This window comes from Zootoca vivipara, chromosome 2 (genome assembly GCF_963506605.1).
Source record: "Zootoca vivipara chromosome 2, rZooViv1.1, whole genome shotgun sequence".
Taxonomy (NCBI): Eukaryota; Metazoa; Chordata; class Lepidosauria; order Squamata; family Lacertidae; genus Zootoca; species Zootoca vivipara.
In genome coordinates this window covers 82,775,846-82,803,724 of record NC_083277.1, presented here as the reverse complement: position 1 = coordinate 82,803,724, position 27,879 = coordinate 82,775,846, and the positions used below count along the sequence as shown (strand labels likewise).

The 27,879-nt window shown below is 46.8% G+C and overlaps 1 long non-coding RNA gene across 3 annotated transcripts; it reads right to left on the bottom strand.

Moving 5' to 3' along the window:
- Positions 1 to 11,979: 11,979 nt before the first annotated feature.
- On the bottom strand, positions 11,980 to 25,945 carry LOC118079989 (uncharacterized). 3 transcript variants are annotated; one of them, XR_009557169.1, is made up of 3 exons: positions 25,668 to 25,945; positions 24,973 to 25,069; positions 11,980 to 12,124 (listed from the first exon to the last, which is right to left on the bottom strand). It is a non-coding gene; the product is annotated as an uncharacterized LOC118079989 (long non-coding RNA). The 3 variants fall into 3 exon arrangements; XR_009557170.1 differs by lacking the exon at positions 11,980 to 12,124 and adding an exon at positions 12,726 to 12,812; XR_004691937.2 differs by lacking the exon at positions 11,980 to 12,124 and adding an exon at positions 20,108 to 20,223.
- Positions 25,946 to 27,879: the final 1,934 nt, after the last annotated feature.

The following is a 27,879-nucleotide window of genomic DNA, read 5'->3' as shown; positions in this document are numbered from 1 at the left end:
GTTTTGCCCTCATTCACTCTGCATTTGGCTTTGGTGGCATAACAAAAGCAGCTTGGCCTGGGATCCTAGTCCAGATCCACTAGTCAAGCACTCTATTTGGCCCTCAAGCAACAAATTGCAAGTTTGCTTCAAAGCCCAGGGTCCCTTCAGTGTTACTCTTGTCAGAATTTGGACCAGGGTCCCCAAACTACGGCCCCCGGGCCGGATGCGGCCCAATTGGCCTCCCAATCCGGCCCGCGACGACCCCCGCCGCCCGCTGCCGCCGCCCGCTCTTACAGCTCGCGGCGCGGCGGCGATCTTCAAAATTGGCAAAAAATCGCCGAAAATCCTTTGTGCAAATGCGTATGGGCCTCTCCCGACCCAGAAGAGGTCATTTCCGATGCACTTCCGGGTCGGGGGAGGCCCATACGCATGCGCACAAGTGATTTTCGGTGATTTTTCCCCGACCGCGTGCGTGTGGGCATGCGCACGGGCGTGCACTCCCCCGCCCTCCGGCCCGCTGCGCAGTCGGCGCGGCGGGCACCGGCCCGAAGCCCGGTAAGTCTGGGGACCCCTGATTTGGACATATCTGTAATTGCAGCTTGCCAGATATCTTTTGGGCATCCACATAATTTTACATTTGCTTTCTTTTCTCATTCTTCAAATGTAACATTTTCCATTCAGGATAGGGGTGAGGGTGATTCTTACGGATTTAAGATTTATGTTTTGGATTGTCACATCCTCCAGTTTTTGACAACAGTGTGCTAACTTTAAAGGGAGGAAGGACACTCTCTTCTTATTTGGACAACTGTGGGTTTAGTTACAACATATAAATAACTTTGACTACTAGAGGTATGCAGTTATATGAACTCTATAGCAGTCAGTCAAAGTTAACTTTGGTTCTTCTGCCTAAACCAAGCATTTTCAACTGAGTAAGGTTCCCTTACTGGGGCATCCACACCGCACTGACCTCTCTGCCACCTTCACCCCATATATTCAATAAACATTTTCCAATCTTCTTTCAACGTATGTTCTTCTTGTTCTCTTATTCTATATGTTAGGTCTGCAAAGTGTGCATATTCCATCAGTTTAAGTTGCCATCCTTCTTTCATTGGGACCTCGCCCGTTTTTCATTTTGGGGCTAACAAAAAACAGGCCGTGGTAGTGGCATTCATGAATATCATTTTTTGACATCTGGGAATTTCTGTCTGAATTATCCCCAACAAAAAGGGCTCTGTTTTTCTGTTTTTTTGTGGTTTTGGAAAAGTACTTTTAAACATTTTTTTCAATTCATTATAAATTTATTTCCCAATACTCTTTCACCCTTTTATAGGTCCACTACATTTTTTTTTGGGGGGGGGAAACCACGTACCCACAACCTCGTTGCATCTCCAGCACTTATCTGATTTAGTCTTATACATCTTAGCAAGCCTACTCGGAGCACAGACTCTCACAGCCCAAACTCCTAGCCTTACAAAATTGAATATGGGAAGTGTGATTAAATGTTGAGTCAGTCACTTCTGCTTTGAAACACCAACAGCTCCTCGGTATAAAAGACATCTGATGAAGCAATTCTAGTACATGAAAGGTCATGCCACAACAAATCTATTACTCTTTTAAGGTGCCACAGAAATCTTTTCCCCTCCCGTGTATTTGCTGTAATTAAGACTAGAGCGGCTGTCCCAGGGGAATTGGTATATAAGGTATTGACAAAGGTTCCTGCACAGCTGAGGAGATGAAAGCATCATCTAACAAATGGGACCCATCAGGGCAAGAGGAATTGTCAATGGAGGAGCAGAACTACTATGTCGCTAGGAAGAGAGGTATGACAGATAAGCTGGGTGTGGAAGAAATGTTAAGGAGGTTGGCACAGGGGCGTACCCAGGATCAAAACTGGGGGGGGGGGGGAGCCATGGTCGTTCAGGTTTTGACATTTTAGCTCGGAAAAGGCGAATGAAACCAAAATTTTAAGAAAATTATATATAATTATAGCAGTGCTTTCCATTCAGGATAGGGGTGAGGGTGATTCTTACGGATTTAAGATTTATGTTTTGGATTGTCACATCCTCCAGTTTTTGACAACAGTGTGCTAACTTTAAAGGGAGGGAGGACTACTAGAGGTATGCAGTTATATGAACTCTATAGCAGTCAGTCAAAGTTAACTTTGGTTCTTCTGCCTAAACCAAGCATTTTCAACTGAATAAGGTTCCTTTACTGGGGCATCCACACCGCACTGACCTCTCTGCCACCTTGCCCCCACCTTCCTGGTAAACTGCAGTGATGACATTGCCAACTTTGAAAGATGCTGATGTCTATTAAGCTACAATCCAAAAACTGTCCTTTCCGCCTGCCTGCCTGCCAGTTTCCCTCATCTTCCACTTCTTGTCCATTATTCTTATTTGTTTCCCTTATCTTTCACAGGTTTCCATATCCCCCAGTTAAAACGAAGGAATCCTGTTATCATCTGCTGTGCCATACTGGGCACCACTGGCCTTGTGTGTTCCATAGCCCTTCTCTCTCAAAGCCTCAGGAATGGTAAGTCTTTCTGAAAGAAGGAACGCTATTCCTATGAAAGGACACTAGCATCCTGCTACCTCGTTTTTCGAATAGAAGTTTTGATGTTTTAACGATGCTGAATGTGAAGGTGGATTTTGATGATGGGTTATGACACCTTAAAGACTAACACATTTATTATTGCATAGGTTTTATGGACTCCTGTCCCCTTCACCCGATGTGAGGTGCCTCGCAAATATTTTTGCTGTTGTTGTAATTGTGGCTTTTGCTGTGCAGACTAACGCTTCTGGAAATGAATCGTGATTGGGACTATGGATCTATAGTGTGGAAGCTGTTTCCATAGAATTAATCCAGAATAAAATGTGTGGTTGTGTGTCCCTTTCCCTTAACACTACCTTCATAGAGATGAATCCATGAGGTCAGCTAAATTATTCTCCTGCACATCACTGCTGTTTATGAAGCGGGAGAGGGGTGATGTGCAAAGAGCTCACTGTGGTGGAATGCCACCATGTGCTCAGCTTCCCACACTTCACCCCTATGCCTTCTCTCTCTCTTTCCAGTAAGCAGCAGAGATACATGGTGTTTTGATGAAACTGGGACAGTAACTCAGCTCAGCCCAAGCTGTCCTGCTGCCCACTACTGCCTGATGTCATTGTAATATCAGGTGACTGACAGGTGGGTGGGTGAGATAGCAATCTGGCCCACTGGCCAGAGACAATTCCCCATGCCTGTTCTAATGAGAGGGAATGATTTTATCAGGGATCTCTAATCACATTGCTTTGAGGAACGAATGTTGTAGTAATATATCACCTTGTTTTCATCTGCTCTGTGCTCTTTGCTAGTGCTGCTTGGAAATGCTGGACATTTAATGTATTCTATTTTCATAATATAGTTATTGCCCACAAATCCCCTTTCCCTCCCAAACCAACTTTAAAGATGCCTAGCACAAAAGCCCCTTGACCTATTTGTCTGAAATTTGGCTGGTTTCTTACCTAGGGGTACACCTCTTCCCCCCCCCCCCACAAAAGCACTGAAGCAGACCAGAACCAGATTTGTAGCCAGTGCCCATACCTACTGTGTAATTAAAGTAGTATAACAAAACAACACATTTTTGTTGCCCTGGAAGAAATGTTTTGAACACCATGGAGATTATTATATGGTTGCTTTATAGCTGAATTTGAGTTCCTTACAGAATGTGTGTGTGCTCACAGGCCAAAATATGTGACCAAACTGAAATATTATTCTTGTGTTTAGACTCAGCTATGTTCAAAGATAACAGCAGGAAGAACACTCAATGGTCACAGATGTTCTCTAATAGTAAGTTATTCTGCTATTGTATTTTTTACACCCTAGTAAAGATGGAAATCCTTGGAACGAGTTCTAGTCCCCTTTAGAACTCGTGAGGTGGCTTGCATTGTTAGATTTCATGGTTGATAACACACATCTTGGTAATACTGAAAAATCAGAGGTGAGTATGACACTGCAGGGAATTTTGTGGGAGGCTTCAAATATATGGGTCTTTTATTTGCATGTGACTGTTTTTACAAAGGCAGATTTCAGCTGCAGAATAGCACGATCATTCTGATTTAAACTAGTTTGGGGGAGTAACAGCTTCAGTTGTGCGATACCAAGATAATCAGATCAAAGAGGCTTTATTCTGAATCACAAAACAGAATTTCTTGTACTATCACAAAAGGCTATGGGCAAAGTGCACTGAATTTCTTCTGGACAAGCCTCATTAAAATATAGTAAATGTACAACAGCACAACTACTGGTTTCATGTGGTGGCTAAGAGACTGAGCAACGAATCAGGAAGTCTCCAGTTTGAATGTTGCCTCTGTCATGAACTCACTAGGACTGCTTACACACCATACATTTAAAACACACACACACCCCAAATACACTTGGGAACTCTAATCCCACCCCCGAGCTTCAATTATTTGGGGGAAATAAGGTGCTTTCAATGTATGGTCCATACACAGCCTAGGTGGTCTTAGGGAAGCCAGTCTGTCTTAGCCTCAGTCCCCTTATCTGCAACATTGGGGGTAATAATATTGACTCCCCTTGCAGGATTGTTACAAGGGATGACAACTACAGTAGATGCACATGAAGCACTTTGAACAGATGAACATGTTATACACGTGTTAATTAATTGCAACCCATACTACTATACACCTGTGCTGCCCTCATTCTTTTCAGTGGGGACGGACAGGAGAATTGGTCTGTGGAACGTGCCCTGTTTCATTCTAAATAACACCTCATTTGTTACCTGCAGTGTCAAAGGAAGTGTCTGGAATCAATACGAAGATTATGTTGCTCCAGGAAGAGTCCAAGAAATCTGCAGGTAAGGGGTATTCCAGTCCATCCAGGTGGTGCCTGGCTAAAAAAAAACAACCCCAGGAGATATTTCAAAAAGAGATGCTGGGGTGATGGTGAGAATTTGGTGCCCTCAGAGGGACTATTGTTAACTGTAGTTGCAGTACTTGGAATAATCACACCCCTCTTTGTAGAAATGAGGAACAGCTGGTGGACCAGGATGCTTCAGGAATTATGCTGTTGGCCTGAGAAGACCTCAGCATGACTGTTGCCACTGCTCACCTGGACAACTCAACATTGCAGTCTTATACATGTCTATTCAGTTGTAGACCCTGTTGAGTTCAGTGGGTCTTATCCCCAAGTAAGCAAAAATAGGATTGTGAGCCTTAGTGCAGCTACTTCGAAACCTCCAGCCCTGAGTTAATTGTGCTAAGAAGAATTATTTATTTGCTTATTTCTCAGATTTGTTAGTTGCTTTATCTTGCACAAGGCAACCCAAAGCAACTTCCAACAACCAACCAACCAACCAAACAAACAAACAAAGCAACTCCCCTCCCACATAGATACATTAAAACCAAGAGGAAAAAGAAAGACATCAAAAACATCCCAACTACAGATAGTTTAAGACCCAAAGGCCTGCTTATAGTGGAAGGTTTTTGCCTGGCACCTAAAGATATATAATGATGGTGCCAGGCAAGCCTCCCTGGGGAGAGCATTCCACAAATGGTGAGAATAACATAAACTTGTTCAATGCATCATGGTATGAGATTGGCTATATTGTCATTCCTGTCCTTGGATGATGCTGGAGTATTTGACCTCCAAATGGCCTTTGGTATACCAGTCATATGCTAAAGCCTGTTGCCTTGCCCTTGTATCTGTACAAGTAAGCACACAGAACAGAGGATCATTTGGAATGTAGAAGACTAATATGTAGTAATTGTTTGAAGAAAGAGCATCTGTAGTAGTATAGGGGTCCATTTCATTTGCTTGAACTAACTGTAAAAAATTGAGGTTAGTGTAGGGTATGGGGTATCCAGTTCTATAAAACAGGGATAGCCCATATGGTACCTGTCACGGTGGCCGGAGTGGACTACTTCAGAGTAACGACGCCACGCAGCTCTGCATTTTATTCTTTTATTGGTGCTGCGTATTTACAGTGCTCAAGTCATTGCTATTTACACGGAGTGATGTGGTCAGTCGGTTTCAGAACCTCCTAATGGCTTTTGGCGCGTCTTTCTCCAACACAAAAGCTTTGGCAGACCCATCCTCTTGCCCCTCCTCTTCCTGCGTAATTCTGGAGTTGGGGGGATGGGTCTTCCCCCCTTGCTTGCCCCTTCCTGTCCCACCTGGGACCCTGGCTCCTCTACCTTGCCTGAGCCTCGGACACGACTTCCTGCTTCCCCACTGGAATCGGAACTCTCCCTGCTTTCCCCTTTGCTCGGGGACGGGCTTGAACTCAGGAGGGGAGGGACTTCGCGATATCCCCTGTCCCTCACATCCACCCCCCTCCCAAGCTCTCCTTCACCCCTCCCCAGGCCCCCCCCATGTGTCGGTGACGACTGGAAGCCTAAGAACTCAGTGCTCTCCGAGCCCGTTGGTGTGAATACCTCCCCCCAGTCCTGCGAGCCCCCCCCTTCCGCCTGGGCGGACGGGAATCCCAAAAAGTCCGTGGCGTCAGAGCTGGTGGGGGTAAAAACGTTCTGCCAATCTGCTCCTTCCTCTGACTGGGTGGATCTCGGTGACACCCATACCTCATCCTCTGGTTCCTCAAACTCCGCTTCCCAGCGCCATGGTGAGCTGCTCTCCCGTGCCTCCTCCTCCTCCCCCTCCCTTTCCATGTGCCAGGGCTTGGGTCTGTGGGGAAAGAGGGCGTGAAATTCTTCCACCAAGAATTCCTCCTGTATCTGAGTGGCTGGGACCCATTCATTCTGGGACGGTGGAGCATCCTCCCATGCCATGAGGTACTCCAGTCCCCCCACCCCCCACCTTGAATCCAGGATGGCCGTGGCCTCATTGAGTTGCTCCCTGCCTTCCCTCTCCCCCCCTCCCTCGGGGGTTTGTTCGCTGTCTCGGAGCCTGCTGCTTTCCCTGTACGGCGACAGCAGCGATCTATGAAACACTGGATGCACCCTCATGTCCTCTGGCAGTGCCAGCCTGTATGCCACCGGGTTGACCTGTTGCGTGACCGTGAAGGGGCCCAGCCTTTTGGGTGCCAGCTTTTTGCACCTCCCTCTGGTGGGAAGGCCCTCCGAGGACAACCACACCTTGTCCCCCACCCTGATGACCTCCCCTAGTCGCCTGTGGCGATCTGCCCCCTTTTTGTACGCTTCCTTGGCCCTCTCCAAGTGTTCTCTGAGCTGCTGGTGCACCGTCTCCAGTTCCTCTGCCCAATCCTCAGCCTGTGGGCCCTCCTCCTCCTCCTCCCCCTCCCTCTCTGGGAAAGATCTGAGGTCGCGCCCGTAATTGGCCTTAAAGGGCGACACCCCTGTGGAGACGTGCACTGCATTGTTGTAGGCAAATTCTGCTAGTGGCAGGCGATCCACCCAGTCCGTTTGCCTCTGGCTGACGTAGCATCTCAGGTACTGCTGCAGAATGGCGTTGACCCTCTCCGCTTGTCCGTTGGTCTGCGGGTGTCTAGCCGTCGACAAGCTGACCTCCACCTGCAGGAGGTTCATGAGCCGCCGCCAGAACCTGGAAACAAATTGGCGGCCACGATCCGAAATAACCCTTAAAGGTAATCCATGCAGTCTGAAAACGTGATCAACAAACAGTTTGGCTGTCTCTTCTGCAGAGACTGCCCTGGCACACGGTATAAAGTGGCACATTTTGGACATGAGGTCCACCACCACCAACACTGCGGTCTTACCCCGGGAAGAAGGCAGATCTGTGATGAAGTCCATGGACAGCACTTCCCACGGCCTGTGTGGCGTGGCTAAGGGCTCCAGCAACCCTGGTGGCGCTGCTCTGACCACCTTTGCCCGCTGGCAGGTGTCACAGCCCCGTACATAGTCTCGAACATCTTCCCTCACCCCTGGCCACCAGAAGTGTCTCATGACTAGGTGAGTGGTCTTGTCCCTTCCAAAATGCCCCGCCGTTGGGTTGTCGTGCATCTGTTTGAGGACCGTACGTCTGAGCTGGGTGGTGGGCAGGTACAGTGCCCCCTTGTAGAAAAGCAGCCCTCTGCGTTCTGCAAAGTCTTTTGCCTGCTCCCTCCCCCCTCTCAGTTCTCTGACGATGCGGTTGGCAAAGTCATCCGCTGCCGTCAGTGCTGTGAGTTCTGCCTCGCTCACTACTGCTGCTCCGCAGGACCATGCCGACGGGGGGAAAATGTGCCTTGGGGCTGGTGGCTCCTCCTCCTCCATGTACTCTGGCTTGCGGGAGAGGGCATCCGCCCTGACGTTCTGCTCTCCCGGGATGTAGTGTATGGAGAAGTTGAAGTTCGAGAAGAACTCTGCCCACCGTATCTGCCGCTGGTTGAGCACCCTGGCAGTTCTCCAGAACTCCAGGTTCTTGTGGTCTGTGCACACCTGGATGGGGTGCTTGGCGCCCACCAGGAAGTGTCTCCAATGTTTGAACGCAGCGTGGATCGCAAGAAGTTCTTTGTCAAACACGGTGTAGTTGCGCTCGGGCTGTGTCAACTTCCTGGAGAAGAAGGCACAGGGTCTCCACTCCCTGTTGGCGTCCAGTTGCAACAAAATGGCGCCCACAGCTTTCTCAGAAGCATCTGTCTCAATGCGTAGGGGCGCGTCCTGGACCACGTGGAACAGGTTCTGGTCCGAGGCGAACACCCTCTTGAGGCTTTCGAACGCTGCTTGCGCCTCTGGTGTCCACCTGAACTTCTGCTTGCCTCTCAGGCAGTCAGTGATGGGAGCCGTAACGCGAGAGAAGTTCTTGATGAACTTCCTGTAGAAGTTGGCGAAGCCTAGTAGGCGTTGGGCATCTTTGCGCGTCCTGGGGCTGTGCCAGTCCAGGATGGCCTGCACCTTGTCCTTGTCCATCGCCAGCCCCTTGTCTGACAGCTTGTAGCCCAGGAAGTCCACCACCAGGCGGCGCTGTTGCGTGTCTTTCTTGTCCACCCAGAAGACCGGGCTGCCCCCTGCTGCCTTGCTTTCTCTGATGAACCCCCGCTTGAGGTTCTTGTCGATGAAAGCGCGCAGATCCTCCAGTTCCTGGTCTGACATGGCGTACAGCTTGGCTGGGGGTATAGTTGCCCCTGGCACCAGGTTGATCTGGCAGTCAAAAGGCCTGTGTGGGGGTAGGTGGTCGGACTCCGCTTCGCTGAAGACCTCCTGCAGGTCCCAGTACGGCTTGGGTATCGCCTCACCCCCTTTGACGTGCATGGTGGCCACCGTGGCTATCGGAGGCCCCTCCCCTGGTTGGTGCTGCATGCAATGTTCCAGGCAAAAGTCCGATCCAAAAGTGATGCATCTCTGGTGCCAACTGATGGAGGGGTCGTGGCGCGCCAGCCAGCTCATGCCCAAGACGATGGGGGGGTCTGAGATGGTGGTGACGTTGAATGCCAGTGTCTCTGAGTGCCTTCCCACCGTCATTCTCATGGGGGGGGTTTGATGAGTGATGGCCCCCCCCAGCAGCTCTCTGCCGTCAATGGTTGCCACGTGAAGGGGAAAATCCAGCTGCAGAAGCTGGATCTGGTGCTCTTCTGCAAAGTTTCTCGAGAAGAAGTTCGCTGAGGCACCACTGTCAATTAAGGCAAGGACTGTCAGGGGATAGCCATTTGGGAGCGTTAGCGTGACTTCTAGAACCACTCCTGCTCTGGGAGGGGTGGGCTGGCTCTGCTCCTCTCTGTGCGGGTGGGTGGGCTGGGGCTGTTGTCTGCTGACTGTGCCTGGCTGCTGCCCCTTGTCTCCTGCAGCCAGGCTTTCCCGTTTCCCTGCTGTGGTGCTGCGTCAGTGGGGGAGGGCACCACCGTTCCCGCCCTTCCTTGCCACTCCCTGCGATGTGGGCAGTCTCTGACGAGATGCTGGGGGGAGTTGCAGAGAAAGCAATTCCCGCCCTTTCCCTCCTTGCGTCTTGGCGCCGCTGGGGTTTGAAAAGCCCGCGCGCGCGCGCTATCAATCTGCATGGGTTCCTGGTCCTGGCTGGCCCCAGGCGTGGCTTGAAAGGGTTGTTGGGGGAGTGGTTTCTCCTGCGACCGTGGGAACCAAGCCCGCTTTGCGCGCGTTGCTTGTTTGTCGCTCCACCGGGATTCCTGTCTCACCCCCACCGCCAGAGCCGCTTTGCTCAGCTGATCCATATCACTGGGCTTTGGACCTCTCGAGAGCTCATCCTTCACCTCCTCATGCAACCCCAAGTAGAACGCCGCTTGCATTGGGGGGGACCCCAGTTCCCACCCCAATCTGTGCACCAGCATGGTGAATTTCGCCCAATACGCGCGAACTGTCATATTTCCTTGGCGTAAATTATGAAGTTCCTCCTTAGTCTGGTCCATATGACTATCGGACGAATACATCGTTTTCAAACCTTCTAGAAATAGTTTGACATTCTTCATGCAAGGATTCCTTGTTGCAATTAACGGTCTTAGCCACTCCCTGGCTGCCCCGGTAAGGTGCTCCACAATAAACGCTACTCTGTGCTCATCATCAGGGAACTCATCGTGGTGCAGCTCAAGAGCATACACAATCTCAGTCTCAAAGCCTTGAAATTCCTTCGGGTCTCCATTGAACTTGCTAACTAGGGTCCCAGCTCTCCTTCCTGGCAGCACTTGGACTTGGGGTGCCCCTCCCGCCTTGTTTTTCTCTGCATCCAGCTTGTTTTGGAGGTCTACCGCCACCGCCCTTAATTGCTGCTCTTTTTCCTGAAGCTCTCTCACCTGTTCCGCAAGTTGTAGCCGGTCGTCCTGGACCTTCTTAGTCTCCTCTTTAGCTGCCTTCAATTCTCCCTGCGCCTGCAGCGACAGCTGCTGCAGTTCTAGCTGGGCTTGCTCCGCGATCTGCCGCCACTTCTCCGCCTCTGACACGCTCATCCCGGCACTTCCAAAGTAGCCCAAAAATGATTAGGAGGTTGCTGTCACGGTGGCCGGAGTGGACTACTTCAGAGTAACGACGCCACGCAGCTCTGCATTTTATTCTTTTATTGGTGCTGCGTATTTACAGTGCTCAAGTCATTGCTATTTACACGGAGTGATGTGGTCAGTCGGTTTCAGAACCTCCTAATGGCTTTTGGCGCGTCTTTCTCCAACACAAAAGCTTTGGCAGACCCATCCTCTTGCCCCTCCTCTTCCTGCGTAATTCTGGAGTTGGGGGGATGGGTCTTCCCCCCTTGCTTGCCCCTTCCTGTCCCACCTGGGACCCTGGCTCCTCTACCTTGCCTGAGCCTCGGACACGACTTCCTGCTTCCCCACTGGAATCGGAACTCTCCCTGCTTTCCCCTTTGCTCGGGGACGGGCTTGAACTCAGGAGGGGAGGGACTTCGCGATATCCCCTGTCCCTCACAGTACCTTTGAGATGTTGTTGGACTACAGCTCCCATCACCTTGGCAAATGGCTGTTGGCGTTGGTAATCCAACATGGAGGGTACCATGTAGTACAAGCCTTAAATATGAGCAAAGGTGTCAGCATGCATGAAGGAAAGAGGGCTGCTGGGAAGGATATCCTGCAATGTCACTATGAAATCCAGCTGCTAATTCTTTTAGCATTTTCTGTTCCTTAGTTGCAGTATTGGAAAGCAGGAATTCAGCACCCTCTGTGCTAGAAGAACTGGCTGAGCTGAAAAAGAAGACTGGAAGAATTTCCCAAGATGTAGCACAAGTGATGGGAGAGTTATACAACATTACAGGTGATGAGCATCATGCAATGATACTGTAAATGGTCCTGTGCTATTGTTAGGCACCCCCACTTCCCCAAAAAGTGAGAAGCCCCAGGGCAACTCTATCTGGGATTGCTTTGCTTTTTGAGGACAGATCATTTTAAACGTTTGCCATTTTGGGGGTAGAATTATGGGTTTATTTACAAATATACAAGCAGAGCATGAAATCTACACACATATGAAAAACGCTGTGAAGATGCTTAAAAAAAGGTTTTGAAAAATATATATTGAATTTACCATAGCTCACCATCACCATTGAGTGTCACATTTGTATACTGCAATATACATCGCCCTTAAAATGTTTTATTTGCAGCTGTATAGCCGAGTCCAAAGTCACATAGGACTCCTAAGGAGGGCAGGAGACCTGTTGTCTCCACATCAAATCCTCAGAGAAAGAAACTGACACTAATTCGTTCGGCATTTTCTGTTCCTTAGTTGCTGTAATGGGAAACCGGAATTCAGTGTCCTCTGTGCTAGAAGAGCTGGTTGAGCTGAAACGGGAAAATGGCAGGATTGCCAAAGATGTAGCACAAGGAATGGGTAAGTTGCACACTTGCACATGTCAGAGGCATCATGCACTGATATTGTTCAAGTACATATGATGTGATCAGAAGATCCATAGCCAGCAAATGTTGTAGGAGACTATAGGTATAGGGTGCTTAGGTGAAAACAGGGAAAGGGCTCCTACACATTTAATAGTAGTGTAGAAGAGGTCCAGAGGGTGGCAACACGAGAACGGGCCTTTTTTTCAGTGGCTCTCCCTCTTGTGACTATGTTCTCCCCAGAAAGGTTCTTCTGACGCCTTCATTGTATACCTTTAGGCGCCAGGCAAAAGCATTCTTCTTTAATCAGGCCTTTGGTTGATTGTCATCCAATGCCCTTTTAAAATGTGGTTTTTTTGGGGGGGAGGGGGTTATTCGGTTGTTTCTAGTTTTATTTTGATTATGTACTCTGTGTTTTTATATTGTGATTTTATCCTATGAACCACCCTGAGACCTGCAGGGGTAGGGCAGTATATAAACTGAATAAATAGAAATAGAAATAAATAAAATTTCAGTAAGGGGTACCTTGTCATCTTCCTTCTTATACAACTATTAAAGAGGCATGAGACCTGTCCTCTTTTTCTCCTGGCCATCTTATATGGGCATTATGTGATCTTGTAGACCTCACCATCTTGCTCTGTATTTCCCCAGGAGAAGGAAGGAATATAATGTAAGTCCTAATAACAGTATTTATGGTTTTCTGTAAGCTCCTTAGAACAATGAATGATGGAAAGCTGGGATAAAAATGCCAACAATATTACTTGGGAGTAAGCTGCCTTTAGCACAGTGAGACTAACACCTGAGTAAACATGCACCACATAGTATATAGGATTTCACCATATTCATCAAATTATCTGTTTATTATTTCTTTATTTATCTGTGGTTTGGCTGTTCTTCAATGGTTCCTTTAGTATTTTTCCTTTGTGTTTTATCCTTTATTGTTGTTTTCGTTGCACTGTAAGTCATTATTATTGGGACAATCGTGAAAGGATGAGATATAAATTCCAAAAACAAACAGGTGAAAGATGTATGAAGTAAAAACATCAGCTTGTGGCTGTCGTGGAGTGTGTACAAATTTGTAAATTTGTTAATGGTGTATGTTTCTTATGCTTATGTTTCTAAATGTGTTGTAAGTCACTTGGAGACTAACAAGTCCAATTATAACAATAATAGCAGGATTGCGAGACTCATGTTCACGTGCCTGAACAAACAGAAAAAAATATACCGGTAGTGCATATAGTGCAAATATAGGCATAGGGGTAACCAATATTGAACTATAATGTATATACATGCCCTAAATATGAAAAATATCAATGGAGGCATCTGTTAGCTGCTTGGAAGGATATCCTGAGAGACCGCAGTGAAATGCAGCTGCTGATTCTGTTGCCTTTTTTTGTTCCTTAGCTGAGTTGAAAGCAAAAGGAACATTGACTCCCTCTGTGCTGGACGAACTGACTGAGTTGAAAAGGGTGACTGGCAAAATGGCCAAAGATGTGATGCAGTTGCTGGGAGAGTTTCGTACCTTCACAGGTGAGAGCATTCAAATACCTATGATAGGATCAGAAAATCTAGTAGCTTCTTGGTGGAACAGCACAGGAAGGAGAGAGCAGTGGCCAGCTAGCCAGGTAATCTGCTGCCACTGCTGCCACCATTTGTGGATGAAGAGCAGGCCCAGGTAAGATGGCGGCGGCCACAGATTCCCTGACTGCCACTTCTTGCATCCTTGCCATGGTGCTCCCCCACTGGGCTGTTTATTGTTCTTTGGCTGCAGCTGCCTGAGGTGGAAAGGGGAAGGTCTAAGGCAGAGCTTCCCAAACTTTTCATGTTGGTGAGGCACTTTTTAGACATGCATCACTTTGTGACACAGTACCAGGTAATTTCGTTTTACTAGCAAACCGGAGGTTAAACTAACCCCTTTCCAGTCCTGGGAGGAGCGCAGGGTGAGATCGTGTGACACATGTACATACTGCAGCCGACACACTAACATGTCACGACACACCGTTTGGAAAGCTCTGGTATAAGGCAATAGTTGGAGGGAATTTTTTTTGTGATGTCTAGGACGTGAGGTGAGTTGGTAAGGAGGAGTGGGGTGTTGGTGAGGGGGTAGACACAGTTGGTGAGCAAAGGGGTTAGTGTGGGGAGGTGGGCTTGGTGAGGGCTTTTGTGTGGAAAGTCTAGGGGTAGGGAGTTTGGGGAAGGGGTAGGTGAGACTGGTGAGTGAAGCAAGTGAAGGGCACTGACTCTACTACTATAAAAAGGTCTCAAAATGCTGCAGCAAAGATCGTTTTCTTGGTGATTTGATTGGATCATGTTTCTCCTGGCTGTTAACTCTAGAATACTGTACTTGATAAGCTTCTGGTTTTTACTTTAAAACCTCTTTGTGGTCAACCTCCTTCCTATCTCTTGGCCTCAGTGCTTCTCTATGGGCCTAGTTGCTCACTTCGTTCTTCTTTGTTGAGTCTTTGTCCTTTTCTCTTGTTGCTTGGAATAATCTTTGGGAACATTTGCGGGCTCCCCTCTCAGTTTCTATGTTTAAATCTCTTTAAAAATCTTTTTTTCTGAGTCCTTTGGGTTTGGCTAGTTAGTTTTATTATACCCAATGTGATCACTTGTGAATTATGCATTTTAATCCATTTGATATTTTTATTGTACTGTATTGCTTGTTGTTTTCAATTGTGCACCCTTTGGGGTAGAATTTTTTTAATTTTAATTCTGTACAGAGCCATGTACGTTGATGGCACTATATGAATCAATAACAACAGCAAGATGAAGGTGAAGAAGGGGAAATCAACTCACTTTCAAAGATTCTCTACAGTGTGAGGGGTCCATCACTATTTCTTACTTGAATACTTTTGCTCTTCCAGAGGAGTTGTGCACTGGCTGCCCACAGAATTGGGTGCTATTTGAAAAACACTGCTACTTCTTTTCAACATCAAAAAACCCCTGGTTGGCTGCCAAGCAATCTTGTGAGAAAGAAGGAGCTCACTTGCTTATTATTAACATCCAGGCCGAACAGGTAAGTGTTCTGCTTTCCTTGTCTTCTTTTACTGCGACAAGTGGCAACCATGGTTCATGTATTCACTAGCTCAGTCAGGGGCAGCCCAAGACATTTTGCCGCTGTAGGCAAAATGCCTCCCTCACCCCCTTGCAGATCCAGGCCCCCTCCTTGCTCACACTGCCATGCTGGCAGTGTGATGCTGCTGCCAGCCCTGCTGCCAGCCTTGCCAACACTATTGCACCCTTGCCCGCAGCTCCCCCTGTGCTGCAGTCACGATGTAGCAGTGAGGGCGAGGGCACTGTGGTGACAGTGGTGATGGTGTGGGCAAAGCTGCGCCCAGGGCTGTCTTAAGCCCATCCAGCGCCCTGGCGCTAAGGTCCCTCCAGCGCCCCCCTCCAGAGCCTATCCAAGGGAGTGCCAAGCAGACCGCGGCAGCAGTGGGAGGCCACCTCCGAGGACTCTGCGCTGCGCCTCCTTCTTGTTTCCCCAGGGCTGGGTTCTGCTCAGTCAAGCTTCGCCACCAGCACGCGCACCGCGGGACCAGCAAGAGCTGCTTGGGCGCTGGTGGCGAAGTTCGACTGAGCGGAACCCAGCGCTGGGGAAACAAGAAGGAGGCGCAGTGCGGAGTCCTCGGAGAAGGAGAGAGACGCGGCGCAGCCTCTCAGCTTGTGGAGCGCAGTCCTGGCCAGATCGCCAGAACCCTGCGCTCAACTGGCGCCCTTCCAGCGCCCTCCAGCGCCCGGCGCCGTGGTTCTCCGCACCACTAGCCTCTATGGCTAGGACGGGCCTGGTGCTAGCCAGTGCTAGCAGTGGTGCAGTGGGACTGGCAGTGGTGCACTAATGGAGGCAGGGCAGGGTCGGAGGTCAGATCTGCCGCCTGAGGCAAATTGCTTTACTCTGCTTCATGCAGGTGCAAGCCTTGAGCCCAGTCATTCTACATGGACCTGCAGTTTAACATACCAAGTGCTTTGGTCTTTGTACTGTCTCTTCCATCTCATAGATTCGGTTTTGTTCAGCTGTGGCCTTCCATAGTATGTTAGGACTCCAGCTCCCATCATCCACTGAGCTAGCGGGAGCTGGAGATCAACCACAGGTTCTGCAGCACTGCAGGTTCCCCACTTGTGCTCTAATATGTCACTGTGCTGCATGATGGGAATTACTATTCCAGCCTTATTCTCTGCAAGTTTTACCCCTTGGTTCATTATGTAGCCCCATCCATCAATCAAAGTAGCACACACCTGAAGACAAGGAGAAGAACATGGGCAGGATTCAGCTAATGTATTCTGCCAGCAGGTGCCCTATGCAAGGACATCCACATGCTCAACAGGACTGTCCCCCCTCCCCCTCCTCCCCATGTGCCTCCCAAAATTGGCCTAGGAGGGCCAGGGGAACCCTTAGAACAGCAAGCAGTGGCAGAGATCATTCCATCAGGCAAGTCAAAATGCTAACCCTAAATACAGAACTACTTTGAATTCCTCTCCATATGTTTTTCATATTTGTGAATGAGACATGAACAACTGGACATAATCTTCTCTATTTCCCCATGTAGAGTTTTCTGCTAAAACAACTGGCTAGTGAGCATGTGTTTTGGATTGGCCTGAGTGACACCGTCAAGGAAGGGGAGTGGCGCTGGGTGGATGGTTCTCCCATGTCTATGTCGTAAGTAATTCCCCATGAAGTTCTTTTTAACAGAAATTGCAGTCAAGGCTCATTTATATGGGAGAGTTTGCACTGAAGAACTGCATAGATTTTTCAGAATATCTTGGGAAAATGAAGATACTCCTTGATCTCGGGGCTGAAGCATTTCACATGCATCTAATAAGGTGTCACAGTTACAAAAGTCCATGCCACAACAAAGCCATCATGGCTTCTCAAGATAATGTGGGCTGGAGGGGCCAAATCAACTGAATGAGAGGACCAAGTTTACCACCTCTCTGTTGTGAGCTTCATGGCTGAGTGGGAATTTGAACTCGGGTCTCCTGGGTCCAGCACTCCAACCACTACACCACATTAGCTCTCACTTTTGCTTCTGTGCAAATGGCCCTTGGAAGGGAATGTGGCCCTCAGCCCGAAAGAGGTTCACCACCTCTTCCATATTTTGTTTATGAATTTATATCCTGCCTTTCCACCCCAAGGAGCCCAGGGCAGCAAACAGATACATAATTTAAGAACAAAAAAAAAGAGAGAGAGCAAAACCAGTTAAAACTTTATGTTAAAATTGTATGCAAAAAGGCAATTGCTGCATAGGCTGGAAGTGCACTACTAAACAGAGACTAAAGGTAATCTATTATAGGGAAGTGAGCTGTTGCCTTGGGATTTCTGCAGCCTACCACTAGGGCAACAGGAGCTCAAATAGAACAAGCAACAGACCCTCGTGATAATAAATTATGTTGTTGACTATGTATGTAAGCTTGAATGCTTTTTAATAGCACATAAAGAGCACATTCAATAAAAGAGAAATTGGGAAGCATTAAAAAGCTTCTAAACTCAGCTGCCTTATAATGCTTTTTAGAAGAAGGTGATATCTATATTTAAGGGCTTCATTAAGTGAGAGGTTCTCACCCATAGCTTGTAAAAGTTCATCCCTCCCCATAGAGTACAACAAGTTATGAAAAGCCTCCCTTTTATTGCATTGCAAAGAGTTTTCCCCCATTGAGTAGGTAATAAAATCTACTGGTCCCAACACAGTAGTTGAAAAACCAGTGATTTAGAAGACAAGTGTTTGCCATTACCTGGTTGACAGAAAGACATGCACCAGATAATAGTCCATTGTAGGGATGGGGATGGAATTCGATTCAGGTCTCATTTGAAGCCAAATCTATCAAATTTGCACTTTCTGAAACAGTAAGTGAGCTAGAACACATCTATCCTTCAAAATTCACACTTATCCAGATTGTGATATACAGTTTGCCAACCAATCTTTCCCAAAAGGTATATATTAGGGGGCTGTGTGCATAAAAATGAATATTGTGGTGAAAATAACACACAACAGTGCAGTATATTACAGGAAGCTGTTTGCAAAAATATGTATAAAAATATGTTCATTAGGAGAAATATGCACTAATATTTCATGAGGATTTCTTTTTAATCACAAATTGCTGCAAAATGTGGAGAGCTGAATTTAAGGTCAGGAAAAAAAAGAGAGAAACTGAGAGAACAGGGATAGCTCAGTCAGTAAGAGCATGAGATTTCCATGGTGCTCCAACAAATTATTTCAAAACACTGTGAATCTCTTCCAGTTTTTCTGAACCCTCTGGAGTACAAATTGGACAAAAAGTATAAAATATAATGTTTCCTTACCCTGAACCCTAAAAAAGACCTGCAGGGAATTTCGCAAAGACTTTGGTTGGGGATTATTGTTTACAAAAATGCAGAGATGATGTATTTCCTGGGGTGTTACAAAATTTTCTAAGTACTTCCCTCTTGCCTCCCATTCACTTTGCTTGGGAAATAACTAATCTTTTAATAAGAAAGAACTGTCTTTTTTTTTTTAACTTCCCCTCTCTGCTAGCTTTTACTTTTCCTTCCCTGGGTTCTCGGAGTCTAAATTAAATAAACATGTCAATATAGCTGAATCAGACCCATGGGATACGTCCCATGTCTGCCTTGTCTTTTTGAGAACTTTGGGCTCAGAAGCTGGCATTTTGCAATTATCCTTTTCAAAGGGCATGCCCTCTATACATGAAAACTGCAACTTGTGGAAATTCTTTGGGGAGCCAGAATGCTTTCCCCTCCCTTTCTGGTTGGCCCCCTCCCCTTGTGACTTATAATGTGCCCTGCAGAATGATGATAGCAGATTACATTATCAGGAGCAACAGTTTTCTTGCTTTCCTTTTAAAAGTCTGAAAGATCTTTACTTCCCTCCTTCCTTAGACAATGTCCTGTGCCTCCAAAAGCACAGACAGAGATGAGAAGCAAGGCTAGGCAGGGCTGTGGAACCTGTGGCCCAGCAGATGTTGGACTACAACTCCCACTATCATTGACCATTGGTTGGGGCTGATGGGAGTTGGGGTCCAGGAATACATGGAGGGCCAGAGGTAGGGTAGGTTCCTTTACAGAGGACAGTCCTCTTTTTGAATAGCTGTCTGGTCCATGTTCAGTTCAAAGACTAAGAGACTTAAGAAGGGAGAGCAAAGGAGGGCCTTGAAGTGGCCCATCAACAGTTAGCTCCTGGATGACAAACTCAGCACACACACCCGTTACTTGGCTATAATCTTCCCTGCTAAGGTGAACTTGATTGTACTTCTGTTTAAATGATAGCATTTCCCCCTAAATTTGTATGTGTATGTATGAATTAGAAATTTTTATTTAGTCCTCTTTTTTGGTAATGTATTTCCATGGGGGGGGGGATGATGATGTGGCAATGTGCAAGTGATCATCCTAGCCCCAAGAGTCTGCATTTCTGGACTAAATCCAGGGCTTTTTTCCAGCCGTAACTCTCTGGAACTCAGTTCCGGCACCTCTCAGGTGGGAGCCATTGTCATTATAAGTGAACAAGGCAGGCATTCATTCTGAGTTCTAACTCCTCTTTTTCTAGAAAAATAGCACTGAAATTATTTGAGTAGAAGGAGAGTAGAAGAAAGAGAACCGTGGGCAGGGTCATAAATAAGTTTATATGATCATGAATGGAGTGGAGAAAACAGACAAGGGCATTTCCCCCCTTTCTTTTTGACATTGATGGGCAGTAGACTCATGGCATACAAGAGAGAGTAATTCTTCCCACAATGCACAATTAACTTACGGGACTTGTTTTCACAAGTTTTCACATGTGTGCTGCTAGAATATATACACATGTGCTGAGTGTGTGTGTTTTCTTAATGGTCTCAAGTATCAGGAAACATCAGTTTGGGGGTAATATTTGAGTTTCCTGTACAAAGCACCAGCTTTGAGGTTTCAGATTCCAAGTTTCATTTCACACAATCTAATGCTAAGGATCCAAACGTCCACCAAAATCAGCCTTTGGTCTCCATCAATGGCCCATCAGATGCTTCTCAAAGCTCACAAGCAGAGCATCCTGGTGACAGGCATTTAACCAGTCTGTTTCCAGCATCTGGAAGGCAGAGTTACATGGATTTTTTATTCTTAGCTATTATGAGGGTCTTTCCCCTTTAAAAATATTTTTTAAAGCCACCTGAAAATTAGGTTCTTAATTTGCCACAGTGGGTGAAAAGGTGGTGACCAAACAACCCAAGAGGCTAATATCCATTTGGAAAGATCTACAATATTATGACTACACCGACAGAAGCCCAATGAATGTATTTCCGTATATGGAAGCGATGAACATGACAATACTAACGAGACAATAAATACTGTGCATACAAGAATCTTGGGGAAGAGAGAAATAAGGAAGATCTCTGTTGCTGGCTGTGCTGCGACTTGTTGACATTCCGTTGCTCTCACACGGGATTCCATGGGGAAATATGGCTACCCCTAGTTTTAATGGCATATAGGATATTTACTAATCTGATTTTTTTTTAAATCCCTTTCTCTTGCTCTTTAACGTCACCTATTCATTGCCACCACCAGCTTCTGGGGCCCTGGAGAACCCAATAATGCAGGGCAGGGACAGGGTGAGGACTGCGCTACACTCCGTTTCAACGGGAAATGGAACGATGTTGGATGCCGTGAAAATGAATACTGGATCTGTGAAAAGAAATGCTAGTCAAGCTCCTCTCTACACTGTAACGCTGCTCAAGCCTGGGAAAACTTTCACCTTTAAAATATCCTGGGTCCCTTTGCAGTGCACTAAGAATTTTTAGCGGTCATCTCATCGCAGGCATGCACACAGCACTTCCGAAAGAGGCTTATTTTAGCCGAGCACCATTGAACAGACCTCCTCATCTGTTTCCACCCTTTGATTTTAGGACCCTCCTCTTGGTTGCTTGACTGCAACATTTGCTTCTTGCTCAGGGTTAACAAACATCCCGTTTCTCTTTGAATCATGTTGAACCAACCTTATGCAAATTGACCCATTGTGTCTTCTGAAGCGTGGAAGCCCAAAGGCTCCTGTTTCCACTTTGCTTTAGTTGCTAAACTTGCTGCTGTGTGTTGACAGAATGGGTGTGTTGTGCACTTGCCCAGATCCGCATGCCTATTTGGGTGCAGGTGCTGCTTAATGTGAATCTTCCAGTGTATGTGGCGGAATGCCTCTGAGTGAATCTGTGTCTGTGTGTGAGCATCAGCTCCTAGTTTGATACTGTGCATAAGCACATGGGCTGATAAGAGAGGATTACCAGTTTAATAATGCATACATGTGACACACATGGGGCTTCCTTTTCATCCTTTGCCACAGAGATAAGGGAGAAAACAATACTTCCGGCTGCAAAACCACAGAAAGACCTTAATAGCAGCAGAAAGTGCTTCAGCAGCACAAGTCTTCTACTCCACCTCAGGGTATGTGGCAGTCAATACACTTTAGTAGCAACCTCATTCACCAAAGGACTATTATTGACCATTGCTTACCCACAACATTTGCAAATTAAATACTGTGGCACTAGCATGGGCATGGCCCACACCTGTTACCAACAGCCAAGCTCAAGAAGAGTAGTAAAAGTGTTTTTCTGTGCTATATCATTGTTTGCTATGTTTGCAAAATAGGTGTTGGGTGTGTTGGTGAAAAGCTACTAACTGAGAGTTAGGAAATCACTCCAAGAATGAACCATCACAGGTTTACTGGTGGAAAATTAACATTGCATCAAATTGTGACTGTTTAGTTAACAGTACTGTCTGGTGGAAGTTATGGTATTGGTGTATGAACCCATGGCTTCCCCAAAAATCAATATTTTAAATTCCTAAGCATAAGTGCTTTTCTGTTACAATTGCCTTGTGGTACTTTCTATTACTGCCTGCCAGCTATGATTCTAATAAAAACATCTACCAATCCATATGAGCCTTATTCATGCAAGCAGTATAGGAATTAAACAATCAATCACTTTGTAATCAATCAAATATAAGGTCTGTGAACCACTGAAATTTATCCAGGGTAGCATGGATCAGACCTATGCCTTGAAGCATCAAGTGCAAGGTGAAATCAAAAGCACCTGCAAGGCCATGGTTGTAACAAGGGAATTCAATGCAGCACTATGGCAATTGTTCTGCCAGCGTAAGCTTCTCAGCTTGCCAGATGGAACAGTCCCCTCTCTCCTCCCCTGTGGGCTGTTCTGAGTTTCCTGCTCCACAGCTTATTTGGGGGGATGTAAAGGGAGGAGACATCCTTGCATGGGCTTCCACTAGCAGGACTAGGAAGTTGATCCCACCCAAGATAATGAGGCACAGGGAATCTTTGAGCTCTGGTGACAAAGAAGAGCATGGATTGCATCTAACAAAGTCATTGCTACTCCTCCCTCTTCTACCCCTGTACACCCTGCTCTCTCCCTCCGCAAGCCTCCAGAGCAGATTTGGGGTGGGGAGGGGAAGGGAATAGAAGGGAAGGGAAGAGGAAGTTCCCATTGTATAATTAGGAGGCATTCTTCTCATACAGTGACTGTTGGATTAAATCCCATGTTCCAATCCCACAGAGTTATGGAGGGAGATGTTGAAAACTAATAGGTAGTGTGTGCCAAAGCATGGCATCTCATATATTTGACCACAAGCAACTTCTGATGCCATGGTAGAGCTCTTTTCCCTTGCCCAGTACAAATCAGAGAGTAGAGATAGATTTGCCTGACTTACATGGAAGAAGAGTAGAGACTACTTTTTGGGAAGCACTCAAGGTGGCTTCTAACACATCAGATAAATCTTTTTTTTCTTCCCAAAACCAGAATCTGTATAAGGTACAATCCAAACAGCATACGAAGAAGGCAATAATCAAATCAAACTACCACTGATGAGCAGAAGACAGAGGGAAACCGTAATGGGGTAGCATTTCTTGCCTATGCTCTAGAACAGGCATCCCCAAACTTCAGCCCTCTAGATGTTTTGGACTACAATTCCCATCTTCCCCAACCACTGGTCCTGTTAGCCAGGGATCATGGGAGTTGTAGGCCAAAACATCTGGAGGGCCGCAGTTTGGGGATGCCTGCTTTAGAACAGCTGCACACTTAGTTAGAAACCAATGTGTGTTTTCTGGCAGGGTTTTGGGACTGGGGCTTCATTTAATATCCTATCTTTTCTCAAAGGCACTCAAGCATGGGCGTAGCCAGGATTTTTGTTAGGGGGGCAGGACCGACATGATTGGTCAGTTAGTTACCAGTAAGTATTTCTATTGTTTTATTTGATCTGGGGGGGAGTGGCAGCTGCCCCCCGCCCCCCCCCCCCCAGCTACACCCATACACTCAAGGTTCTCTCCACCACCACCCTTATTTTATCCTGATAGCAAACTCCATCTAGGCAAGCAGAAGGTATTATCACTGTTCAAGGCACATTCCAGCCAGCTAAAATAATCAAGGGTGATGGTGGGGGAGCATGGGCTGACTAGAGTCCCACAGGCTCGATGGGGAGATTTGGAGGGTTACATTCAGCACCTGGGCCTGAGGTTTCTCAACCCTAAATTAGGCTGCTTACACACTACCTTTGAAGAGCATTCAAAGTATCTTTCCCCCTCAAAGATAGTTGACTCCCCACAGAGTTACAGTTCCCAGCAACCCTTAGGGAACTGGAGTGCCCAGAATTATTTGAGTTGGGAAATCTTCTTTGAATATGTTATATAAAGGCATAGTGTGTACACTGCCGTAGATAAACTACATCTGCCGTCATCACCAGAGATCTGCAGTAGGCCGATCAAGATTCAGTTCCATTGACCTTAGTGGCAACCATGTGACTACAACCGTTCCCTTCGTGTTTGTTGTACCTGCTGCTGGACTTTCACGTACAAAGCCATGGTCTTCTGAGTAATTCAGTGACTATTTGCATAGTGGTACTCAGGGCACCTCCTCTAAAAGGGAGAAGTGAAACTAGAGGTAGAAGCCAAAGAGCCTAGTAGTGGGGCGCTTAGTGAGTGGAATTTGACGGGTTGACCACATTTTTCCTCCTCAAAACCCTTAAAGCCACCACAAGGCATGGCCGAGGAGAGGCAATATGGAAACTGGTTGCCAACTTCCAAACTGTCAAATTCCAAAGGAGCCATGGCAAAGGCAGGTAAGGTCATAATGGTATGAAGTGGGGTTGGGGAAGGAGGGGCGAGAGCACAGATGAGGAAGCCTCTGTGTGGTGGGTTTGTTCCTGCATGTGCGGCATCTGGTCTACTCACCCTAAAAGGAATAAATTCCAGAAGAATAGTCCTTTTAGTCCGTCAGGGCAAATGTGGGAAGTGCCTGTGGGACTTTAAAGACGAACACACAAGACGTTCGTGAGGCAGACAATTTCAGTGGATAGATATTTCAGCCCTTATTCTCCTCCCTATAGAGGAGTCTTGGAGAGGCTGATTAGATCAGGGGGAGAGAGGAGAGGAGCCTGGAGAGTTGGGATTTGAGGACCTAGAGGTGAGGCCCTGGGGGACTGGGTGTTTGTCACCTCACAAAGGAGGTGGATCCAGGAGAGGAGCCAAGTGGGTCAGCAGATATACCCCTAGCCAGCACCCTCTGGCCAATCCACCCCCAGCACCTCCAGCTGTCAACAGCTTGCCACCCAGGAAGGAGCCGCTCAGTGCCGGATTTACGTATAAGCTAAAAAAGTTATAGTTTAGGGCCCCACTCTCTTGCCCCCCTTCCCCAAATTATAAAATACATATTTTGTTATGTGCAAATGTGCAAATAGATACCTATTAGGTCCATAAGTTACCATATAGCATATATTCAACACAAAAGACAGCAACAATTTGTTGTTGACAAAGGACAGGTGGACATATAAAGGGCCCCATTACCTTCAGTAGCTTAGGGCCTCATCCAACCTCAATCCGGTCCTGGCTCAGCCACTGGACAACAAATCAGAGTCTATGCTGGTGCCAACTCCTCCTCCACCTGTTAGGAGATACCAGCACTGGCATGATTAGACCGCTCAGGCCCAACCCACACAATGGACTGCCTGTTTGCTTAACCTAACCACAAGGCTCTTTTCCATGCTAAAACTGTGGCCACCCTGCTTCTCAAATAGCAAGGGGCACGTTGCTCAATGGATCAGCCTCTTAGCTTGTGCATAGGCATGGTGTCCATCTGTTGAGCCTTTTAGCCTTTGTCTTGGCTATGTACTACATTGACGTATTCATTAAAGAGTTTGGCAGAAACTGAAATCCAAGTTCAAGGTCTACCCCCCAGAAAAGGCCAGGGCAGGTCTGTCAGTTGGGGAAGGAGCCTGCTGCTATGCTACTGTCCCCACCCCAATGTCCATTCATTTTGCTATTCTGTGATGTCCGAAAAGAGCTCCTGAGCACCATATTGGGTGTTGTGCAGGAATTTTGCATAGCTGGTAATTCTGATGGGTTTGTGCCTTCACCTGCAGCAGGAATGGGAAACCTCTAGCCCGTGGGCCTAATTAGGCTGATAGGCCTCCCTATTGGGGTGTTTTTGAGGTCAGGTATGGGCCAAAGTGGGCTACAATCAACTGGTTCTTGATACTTACAAAGGTGGTTTTCAGCAAGCTCTGTTGAAGGTATGCTGTCAGTCAGAAGCTTTGCAAGGCAGCACACACTCAGTCGAAGTCCATTTGCAAGCAGGATTTGGGGTCAACCCTCACCTGCAAAGGGAGAGGGGAAATGTCTGCAGATGAAGAAGAAAAATGAATCTAAACCATGCCTGAAAACTGATTGGTGCTGACAGAGGCTACTAAACCGTCCTATCATCAGCACAAGTATTTCTGCTTGTGCGATGGGACTTTCCTCCTCCCTCCTCCCTTATGATGCTCCAGAGGGTTGGGGAAACTCCTAGAATAGTTTTGGAGGAGTGAGGACAGAGCAGATAATGTTTTGCGCTGATGGAATTGTTGCCTTAGTGCTACATTGGATTCCAGCCAGAGCACCTTCACAGGGGCTCACAGCCAATCGGCCATGAGAGCGAGCCCATTTGATTGACAGGTGGGGCTATCAGAGATAATCCCTAGAGAGGCCAGTGGGGTGTGCTCCCAAGTAAATGTGTCTAGAACTGCAGCCTTAGCAATCTTTTTGGTTGGTCAGCCAATACTCTGCAGACGTGGCCCAGTGAAAGAGTTGTTTGTTTGTGCTTTGAATAGCATGCTCTGAATTTATTGGACTCTGGAGCCTTCCTTGAGTCTGCCTTCTGATTAGCACAGCCTGAACTTGTTGCCTCCTCCTATTTCTCTTTAACTTTTATGGCTTGAGTCAAGCATTCCTGTGTAAATGGAACTCTGCTCACAGGGTGTGTGCCTGCTGGAGGAAGCGAGGGGAAGCGGGTTTTCCTCCTTGCCTCTGTAGCCCTTTCGAAAGTTGTGCTGGATAACTGAAGACACAGAGAGGTGGCACTGATGGGGTGTGTGTTCAGGGGACACAAAAGGAACACCTTGGAACCAACCCTGTATGTATGTGGATTATGGCACCACTATTCTCCAGAATTGCCTCAATCACAAGAAACGGACTTTGTGAAGGTGTCCTAAACTTACAATCGGCATGTGCCCTACTTCACAGAGGACAGTCCTGTATTTGGAGGGCTGTCTGGTCCAAGTCCAGTTTAAAGATAAATACCTTGAAGCAGGTAGAGCAGGGAGGGCCCTTGCAGTGGCTCACTGGACAGAAGACTGAGCAGCAGGCACACAGGCCACTTGGTCCCATAGTCTTTCTCACAATGTCTAGATTATTGTATTTATGTTTAAATTACAGTATAGCAATTCTTTCTAAATGTGCACCTACATGTATGAATTGGCACATGTACATTTTATGCAAATCGGTGTCCTCTTTCATTCTATTTTTTGGGGTTGGGATGCACTTCCTCTTTTGGGGTGATGCGTAAGTGGCTACCTTGCCTGAACTTTGCACAGTGAATACGGTGCAATAGAAATAAAAGCACACATAAAGCAACAAAAATTAAGAACTGAACTGAGCAGCTTCCACAGCTGGAAGAATAGAAGACTTAGAAAGAAGCGATGAAATGCATGACACATCAAAGCTTTATAAGATAATATATGCATAGAAAACGCAGAAGGAAATACTATTTATATCATTACAAAACTAAGAAGCTTACCCAGGAACACGTAATGATGGAATAATTAGGGCTTCTTTGAAGAAGAAAAAATTCTTTTCCATGTTGTAAAATTAACATGGAAAACTCACAGTTAATCCTACAGTTGGTTAATTAATATTAAAACAAATGTCTATAACTTGCTCTGCTACTTCCCAACATTGGCATGATCAGGCTTCCACCTGCTCTCCTCTGGTCTTCCAGACTCTGCTCCCTGCACTACTTTTTTTGACAATTAAGAACGTCTCAGGATTTTAGTAGCCTTTCCTCAATTCTTACAGGAGACCTAAGAGGAAAGTACTGCAGCCTCCATAAATCAGTGCCCGCCACAACTCCATGACCCATACAATAGCAACACAAACCATCATGTCCAATTATCATACTTAAAGGAAGTTTATTTTTTGTTTTAAATCAAGATAGGGAAGGATAAGGGGAGTGCCCAGCAAAGTTGCATAACTAAATAAAATACCAGTGTAACTTCTAGTGTGCACCCGTATGTGTGGTAGTTAATTACATTCTGTCCTCACCAAAGGAAAGTCCTTTTTTCAGAATAAGGCATCCGTTGAAGCATCTGTATATGTGAGTCCTTGCTTTTATCTCTTAAATTAATGATGCTTTCCATTGGGCCAGTGCAAGCTAAAGGG